Source organism: Ceratina calcarata, unplaced genomic scaffold (genome assembly GCF_001652005.2).
Source record: "Ceratina calcarata isolate Rehan_Ccalc_2016 unplaced genomic scaffold, ASM165200v1 scaffold423.2, whole genome shotgun sequence".
Lineage (NCBI taxonomy): Eukaryota > Metazoa > Arthropoda > Insecta > Hymenoptera > Apidae > Ceratina > Ceratina calcarata.
In genome coordinates, this window is record NW_017165948.1 from 3,518 (window position 1) to 12,642 (window position 9,125).

The window sequence follows — 9,125 nt, forward strand, 5'->3', positions numbered from 1 at the left end:
AGATACATAAACTTTTGGAATTGACTGTATAGCCAATAAATCCTTAATATCAATACTTATCACATCTTTAAACAAAAGATTGAGTAATTTATGCTAATATATATGTAGATATTTTTATTTTTTAAACACAGAATGCATGTTTTTTATTTTCAAGCGGAATTAGTACATGTATCATGCATTTATGCGATACAAGTAGAATTATAATCATTTAAGCAGAGATCTCCTTGAAGGGACACCGATTTCTCCATATGTCCCTTAAAATTCCACCTGTCACGATGAATTTTCACGCTGTTTGCGTTGAAATACATCTTCTTATAGTGTTTTCAAGCGGAATTGATGCATGTGTCATGTATTTATGCGATACAAGTAATATAACAAAATAATATGGAGGATAAGTGATGTAGCATACACCGAGAGTTACGAGGAGAGTTCGAACTTTTACCGATAGCGCGTTTGAACGCGCAGTGAACGTGCAGTGAACGCGCGCAGAGAACGCAATCTGCCAATTAAGCGAAATGAACTGGCGCTGATGCAGTTATCGAATAAAATTAATGATAGTAGCAGATTACGAAATTCTATACATACGTCAGTCCGTGGACGCAAATGCAAATTATGCTTTTTTGCATTATAACGATCGCGCGATTCGGACTCGTTCTATTTACGTATAGATTCACGCGACTACTTAATAGATCCGTCGGAAACAATTTCATCTTCCCTTCCTCACTCGCGATCATCGATCGGACGAATTTCCAATCCGCCATCATCCAGGCGACACGCGTAGACAAAAATATGATAGTAAGACAAAATGATTTCCGTTTCATTATCTCATTGTAAACGATGAGTTCGCGCATACTAAATTTAATTATGCATCGTCTCTTTATATTACTTAACGATGAACATTGGAACGCATAAACGTAGACGACTCGCGGTGCGACCTCCGTCGACGCCGTGTAACATAATTCTCGTCGCGCGATAGACGCAGATCCACGTGTATTTATTGCTCGTTACATTGTAGCTCAGACAGTTATGCAACCGCGAATCGTCTTTCCGCGAGTATCACCACACGTATCGTCTGCGACATTGGATCAGCTACGTTAACCGCGAAGGACGACTCGCGAGTCGACTTTAATCACGCACAATTTTTCTAATTTACCATCATTTTTCTTAATCGTCATCTCGCATGATTCTCAATATAGGTGTTTGGCACGAGATTGTTTTACACAATAACGAAGTTTAAGGTAAAGGAGGTAGTACTGGGACAAAACGAATTTTGGGACCAGTACTTGGACATAATAGATATGTATTTAATAATTTACTGTCCAATTTTACAATCCCTTTTGAAACTTAATACGTACAAGTGGGACAAGACGGCAGTGGCTGTCCAGGTTTAGCCCCTCACTAATTAATCGCGCTGCAATACCTTGATAAATTCGGATCTGATATAAAAGCCATTCAAACGTATGATATATTTTTCACAATAAATGATTTAGTGTATTTTCATAACTTTTCAACCCTTTTTCTTAATCCAACTGTTTCTCAATTCGCTTAGAGGCGTCATAATAATATTGTCCCAGTTCTGATTCCATACTTGTCCTACTACACCACTCGTTCAGATTAAATGTGTCCTACTACTGCGGTTGACAGCAATTTTTTTTTAATGCGATTATTTTAATACATATATTACAAAAGAAGGTTTTTTTTTCTTAAATATGACTATGAGATCCCAGCTATCTGCTAAGATGATAAGTTTTCATGTACTATGCTTAAATTTCGTAGTAAAAAACATTATAAAAAATTTATGTTCAAAAGTGTCCAGGTACTACCTCCTTTACCTTATTTGATTGACGAATAAGAATTTACCGTACAAACGTCTGTGCCATGAAAGGTCAGAAAAACAAGTACACGGAATAACGTTCTCTCATGGAATAGAAAAATGTGTCACGTGAAACGTACGCTTGCGATCGATCTACTACCACACGTCGTGAAACAGAAGAAAACATTAGCGATCGCGTTCTGTTTTTCATGTTTCGTTTTTATTTATTCCTCAACTTATTTTTATCACATTTATCGAGCTTGATGCATACGGTGCAGTGAACGTTTGAACTTATAAGTGTAAATGCGATTAAAGTTATGAAACAGAATTAGCGAGAAAAACATTGTATCTGGTAGATAGGATATTTAAAATTGTTATGGCTACACTAGTTAAAATAGCGACACGCAGCTGAACTTTTGCACACGTAATCAGTAATCGTATCGCATATTTTGCAATTTTCTATGAAAATAGCTAATTATGTTAGAACTTAGAACCATAATTCGAACGCAAATAGACGATCGAAAGCAGTCGAAGATGGAGATAACATGACAGTGAAAAGAAAACTGACAAATGTAGTATATAGGTAAAGCCGGTTTCGGCCGATTTGAACGTCACTAAAACTGATTTGCATATTCGTTTCATGCTGGCTGGTAACGTCAGTCAAAATGAGAATATTAATCTTTTCACGACAATCGTATGGAAATTTAATAGACGTAACGGTTGATGTGATTTCACGTATTAACGTCGGTGAAATGAATGCGGTAGAGGTTAGAATATGATTAGTAGAGTAAAAGAGAAATACGAGTGCACGTCACCTCCACGTGGCGAAGTGTACGAACTTATACATATGTATTTCAGAGTGAGGATCAATCCTCTTATGGGTAGTAGTAGTAATAATAATAATAATAATAATCAGGTAAATGCTTGATCAATAAAAAGATAAATGTTAAGATCAAAATACCGGCAAGTGTTTTTATACAGATGATTATGGAAATCAGATGGAGAGCAAAAGTAGTAAGAACTGTACATAAAATGTTAACCTTGTAAATTATTTGCATCATTCATACAGAATTTATTATCGCATGTACGTTTACTCTTTTGACACATAATTACATACAAACACGATTATCAAGAGAACCGTGGTATAAAAACATGCATCGAACGCGTTTGTCAGATGAACGAAGCAATTACTTTTATCGTTGTACATTAAAATAGAAAATAATTGCAAACATTTAATGGACACTGTTAGATGCTGAAAGAGGACAGATAAATTTCAACGACAGTTCTTTGACGTTCTTATCGAGCACCGAGTTACTAATTGAACGAAGCATTGCAAAGATACTTACCGTATTGCACCTAGCTATTATCTAATTAAACAGTTACTATTAGTTAACGACGAGCAGTCTTCGAATGACATAAGCTAATTCCTCTGTCTTCAACGATACGGAAGCGCGAGCGTTAATTAAATTTCCATTAAAAATAACAGATAATACAAATCGTAATATGAGCTCTTCAACTTTTTACATTAAATTCTTCTACCTCATAGGTTCGAAAATTCGTGCTTGTCGAATGAATTCACGATGCGTGTTATGCTAATGACGTCAGTGAGAAACGCCTGTTCGTAACGAAGACAATTACGATTCAACGGATTCTTCCTTGAAAGGGAAATTGTAACCGACAGGGAGAGAGGCAAAAGGACAAGTAGAACAGCATGGTGTAAAGAACTCGGTAGAACAAATTGTATGGTAAATATGTTTAATTTCATGCAATCGTCGTACAAAACAAAATAAATTAAAAAAGCAAGCAAGATTATAATACTGGCTTTTGACTAGTAATATATAAAATTTGCAGCTATCCGGTAAACCACATACAATCGCGGAGAAACCAAATGTGTATCGCGATATTCGCGAAACAATGCAAACTATTATATTTAACAATTAAGTATGGCACACAGTGTGACTCGACATATGTACATTTAAATTTTTGTCTAACGTACGAATAACATACATAGAAGAGGAACGACGTATGATAAATAAATCCATCGAGTATCATCTAATATCTGCGATTCTCGATTGTCTCATTTCGAACACGTAATTCGAACTGGTTGGCGATCGATCCAAGTTGAATTCGTCGGTTGTTCGACGTCGACATCCATTCGTTGTTGACCCGTCAAGAAGTTGTCGGTGACATCGATATTCCCTCCGATAGGGAACGGAACGTCGACGGCGGCGGCCGGATTTATACCTGGCCACGACATCGTATCCAAGTAGCCGTGAGACCGGATCCTTTGATCATCGATCCGAATAAATAGTACCTATCGATTTTCCCCGACGGCGTAATAACACCTGTCCCGGTGGTACGGTTTCAAGATTTCCCTTGTAAGTTGCAGGGGGCAATTTGCGCAGCGAGTCCGACCGCGCGATCAACTGATGCCGAGTCCTACCGCCTTTCATTACGTCCGTGGCATTTTCCGCTACTGATACAATTCGCTGAACTCGCCGACGAGGTTCGTTGGCTCCATCGCGGAATTGTCCCCAGTCATTGTCGGTTGCGACGGAGGGCGAAATAGGAAGGAAAAGTAATGAACAGTAGCTGTTTCCTTTCGTTCAGCGACGTTGTTCACTTCCTAGCCCAGAGCATCCTGTGGCCGTGGTTGCATCTGCTCAGGTACCCATCGCTACCTCGATTCGAGCTGCCGCCGCTTCCTGAGCTCGACATACTTTCCGACCTCTTGATGGTTTTCTTGGTCGGGTCCAATAGCAGTCGATCCAGCATCTGACGGATCGTACTGTGCTTGCGGTTGAACGGATTCGTGTACATCGCGGCGATCGTTTACTCCCCGAGTTTTACTTGTTTTAATCGTTTTACTCTCTGACGCTGTTTCACCCCGTCGCGTCTATCTCGATCGTCGAAAGGGAACGTCGCACGACTTGTTATATCACTTTCGCGCGCTTGAACTCGTTTCTACTTTTATACCGAGATTTCAGAGGTCTGCTGCTGGCACTGGTCTCTCGCACTCACTGGCACGCCACGCTTGTGAACGCAGGACGCAGAATGAACGATACGAACGCGGGAGCAGCTGAGCGTCGTTACCCGACCCGACACCCGACTGTGTTTTATATACGGCCGAGGCTCGGTGACCTTCGTTCTTTCTCGGACAAGATCGGGACCGCCGCGGTTCTCGATAAACTGAACGCAGGTGCATCGGCGGCGGCAGCGGTTGCGGCGGGGCACACTCTTAAAAGTGCAATCGCCTCCTGGTTTCATGCGCGCTGGCGAAAGTCAAGGGTGAAGGGGTTTCCTCCACGTGCCGCGACACGCACTCGCACCACTCTCGTTCGATACACGTTTACAGTGGTTCGCAACTTAGAAATACATGCGGAGATCCTGAATATGTATATATATAATAATAATTATAATACTTTATTTCACACACAGAGCCCATTATAACACAACAGAAAGAATACAGTAAAAATATAGTAACAATATCAGACATAAGATGAGATAAAAGAGAAAGAAAAGAAAAGAAAGACATATATTAAATTAAATAAGTATAACAAAAGAGTGGAAGTGAATCAGCAGGGATTAAGACTAGGGCTAGCAAGTAAACATGATACAGTAAGTGTACCAGGAATATTAGTGAGAAGACAAGGTATATCTTTCTTTTAACAGATGTAACTCCATCATGAAATACGCCAATGATGGAGCCTAATTCATTGACTGTCCTGCAAGGTTTAGTGACCGGGTCAATCTCGCCATACCTCGAGAATAGTCGCGGTATGTAAAAGGTAGGGACAGATCTAAAAGGTGTGGGAGGCACATGCATTCTAATTTACTCGTTTTTGTAAAGAATGTTTAGCTGTATCGCTTGATGCATAAAAAAGTACCTTATTTATTTAAAAAAACAATGTTGACCTTCATATATCCTTGACGCATCTACCTACGGAAAAACTAATAACACCAGAATATGCCCCACTCGATACCATTTAAGTTTCCTATGAAACATTTTTCGCTACATGCCACAATACCAAAGTTGTCAACATGTCGAAATCGGCTAAGACACTTTGTATATATACATATATGTATATTATTGTATATCGATACCTTTGTTCTATTCGCGAAACGTATATGTAAGAAAAATGAGATTTTGACGCCAGAAGAGCAAAAAGGCTTACCTCAAAAGATATCGAGGTCGTTCGGCTGGGCAGCCCCGAGTCGCTTCTCGTTGGGAAGCTAATGGCCGCCACGGCGGTGGACATTCCGAGAATTATCTGAAAAAGAAGAAGAGGAAAAGAAAAGAAAGAAAAGAAGGAAATCCTGTTAGAAGGTCGCAAGCCATAGTTCGCGGAATTATTTTAAGAATGTTTGCTCAAATTGGAACTCGTTAAGGAAGTCGGCTCGACCCGTATGAAATCATTTACGCTTATGTCAATTGTACCACATTGTTGTAGCCAATAATAGCTATCAGTATTTTTAATGTACCTTCTAATGTATGATCTCAGTATTATTTTGAATCTGACAGAACACTGGCAATATTTGCTCTGCACACGTTAAATAAATAGTAAACAGCGCCGACGGTTTAAGTACTCACGTCGCGCCACGTAACTGGATAATCGGGGAAAACCCCCTGGTACACAGCTTTTTTTGCTACGATGTACGGTTTCTTCCCGCGAACAGCCAGCAACGTCATGTTTGTCCAGAACCTTCAACGATAAAACGCTTCTGAGGAATCATCTGTATGTTTCGTCTCATAATTGATAGATCGGTAGTAAAAATAAATTTGTCGGAACAAATTTCCGGTGATTTTGAAATGAGTCGATGGAAATGTCATGTAGAGTTCAAGGTACACGTGTAGATTTAGCTTCGCACGTGAACGAACCGAAACGAAACGAAAGAATGAAACTGGCTGGAGTGACGGTGCAACGATCTTAACGAGAGGTTGAGGTCATATTTCAGTGTCCTCCTGGGATATCGATATCGTCGAATTTAAATCTTCGACCAGTTACCTGTCCACCGAATCATTAATTTCCTTCCTGTTCCACTTTATTAGAATTCGATAGTAACGTACATACATATGTAGATATCCACGCCTGATCGTGGATCTGTTTAACTCCAAGTGTTTCACCTTTCACCCAGCTTGTTTATCGATCAATTATCACGAGTTACACGGGTACATCGACGAATTAATATTGAATTCGTTTGACGTTTATTAAACGCCTGTGTGATCGCCAGACCTTGTCTGGCTCCAAGTATTTGACGTCATTTCTAGTCAACGGTTCATTTATTCTACGCTGGATCATGAGTAGACGGGCGACGATCGCTTTTCTCTGCATCGTTAATTACCGATTCTTACGTACGACTTGTTTTCTTGCGTCCGATGCTAATCGGATCGATGTATCGAGTGATGCTGGGAACGGTTAGGGTAACGACGACACTTATTATCCTATCTGCGAGTGAAACAAACACCGTGTTATGAATTCATATGTGTATATGTCGGTGTCTTTCGTTAATAATTTAAAAACCATGGCTCACTTTACATTTTACCAAAGGAAATTGTTGTTCAGAAACACCTCCAGAATTACCTCTTTTGGTATCTAACACTTCTTCTGGGACACCCTGTATAAAGACGTCTGGTCTTCAAAGACGTTGGTGAACCACTTTTGATAAAAAACTGAAGACTTACGTTTGAAAAATTGACATAACGAGACTTGAAGCTGTAGCTATTACTTGTCGTTCGGTCTTAATACATTCTGAAAGCGTACAATTGCGTATGCTTAACTATCCTTAAGTTATGACGAGTATCCATATTCGATGAGAGCAAGGGATCCAAAAATATTTAGGAAACACTTTCTTCTAAGAGCTTATCTCGGTCGACTTTCACTAATCGCTTTTCGGTCACTAGGAAGAAAGTTCGTAAAATTTTTGCTCGGCCATCGTAAATGTGAGCCATCACCTCTTCTCTTTCACTACGATTAAGGAGGTCATCGTAATAAGGACAGTGACGTATTATTTATAGGCATAGTATTTATACGGCGACGCAGGTACTAGACTAATGGACGATAAATAAAAATACAGGGTGTCCCAGGGAAAGTGTTAGAGCCGAAAAGGGGTGATTTTGGAGGTATTTCTGAACAACAGTTTCTTTTGGTAAAATGCAGTGAGCCATGGTTTTTGAATTATTAACAAAAAACAGTGACCAATGAGAACACGCGTAGGGCCCGCACCCAGTCGTAACTGGGATCGTAATGCTCGGCCATGGCATAGTGCGGGCCTTACACGCGCTCTTATTGGTCAGTGTTTTTCGTTAATAATTCAAAAACCATGCCTCATTTCGCATTTTGGCAAAGGAAATTGTTGTTCAGAAACACGTCCAGAATCACGTCTCTTCGGTTCTAAGACTTTTCTGGGACACCCTGTATAATAATGACGCAAAGGTTTGCTACATCGTTCCGAAAATTATTGGTCGCATCAATAATAAGTAGATACATCGGTGAAACGTAGATTCAGTGACATGCACATTGCAGTTCACTACCAATTCATGTATGTATCAATACAAACGTGAATAGTTCCGTGAAACAGTTTTTTTGTTACAGTGTATTGACATGATTTTCTAGTTTAAGCTTCTCGTAACAATATCATCTTATTGACAGGTCGTTCGTTGAAAAACACATTGAACAACATGTTATTAACGATCCCGTAAGAATTTCACACGATTCTTAGAATGCACATTAAGCAATTAATGATGATCGGTGACCGGAGTTCGAACGGCGAGGTCAATTGTTTCACTTGGTTCAATCACGCACGTGTGGCATGTCAAGCTCGGAGAACAAGGGATTTGCTCGAACGATCGATGTGAGACGGCATGAAGGAGCAGACCGCACGAGCATTGGATGCACACTGCAAGTGGCAAACTTTGCTCAATGCCAAAAAATCTCACGATGTACCCGTCGCTGAAAATGAGCGAGAGTCGAGACGTGACATACCGAGGGCCAAGGGGATCATTCAATTTCCGCGCAATGACCAACTATACTCGTACGCCGATATTCAGAGTCGTTGCTTATTCTTAAGATCGTCTTAAGTATTTGCTTAAGTCCCTGTTCCCTGTACAGCTAGTAACAGTGAAATTGAGCCAGCTATGTGCATGTGTTAGTCTCTCCTAGGGGGACAAAATTCAAAACGAGTAATAAGTCAACATCTTATTTTTTCGATGCTCGATCTCGCATTGATATTGTTGGATTTTAACATAATTTTGACGCGTAAAAATAAAAATAATGTTAACGTACGCACATTACCAGCACCTACATTAAAATTC

General features: G+C 39.9%; 1 long non-coding RNA gene across 2 annotated transcripts; it reads right to left on the reverse strand.

The window, feature by feature from the left end:
• Positions 1-3,551: 3,551 nt before the first annotated feature.
• LOC113464566 (uncharacterized) lies at positions 3,552-7,933 on the reverse strand. 2 transcript variants are annotated; one of them, XR_003389413.1, is made up of 4 exons: positions 7,497-7,933; positions 7,346-7,429; positions 6,405-7,260; positions 3,552-6,084 (listed from the first exon to the last, which is right to left on the reverse strand). It is a non-coding gene; the product is annotated as an uncharacterized LOC113464566 (long non-coding RNA). The 2 variants fall into 2 exon arrangements; XR_003389412.1 differs by having other exon boundaries at positions 7,346-7,933.
• Positions 7,934-9,125: the final 1,192 nt, after the last annotated feature.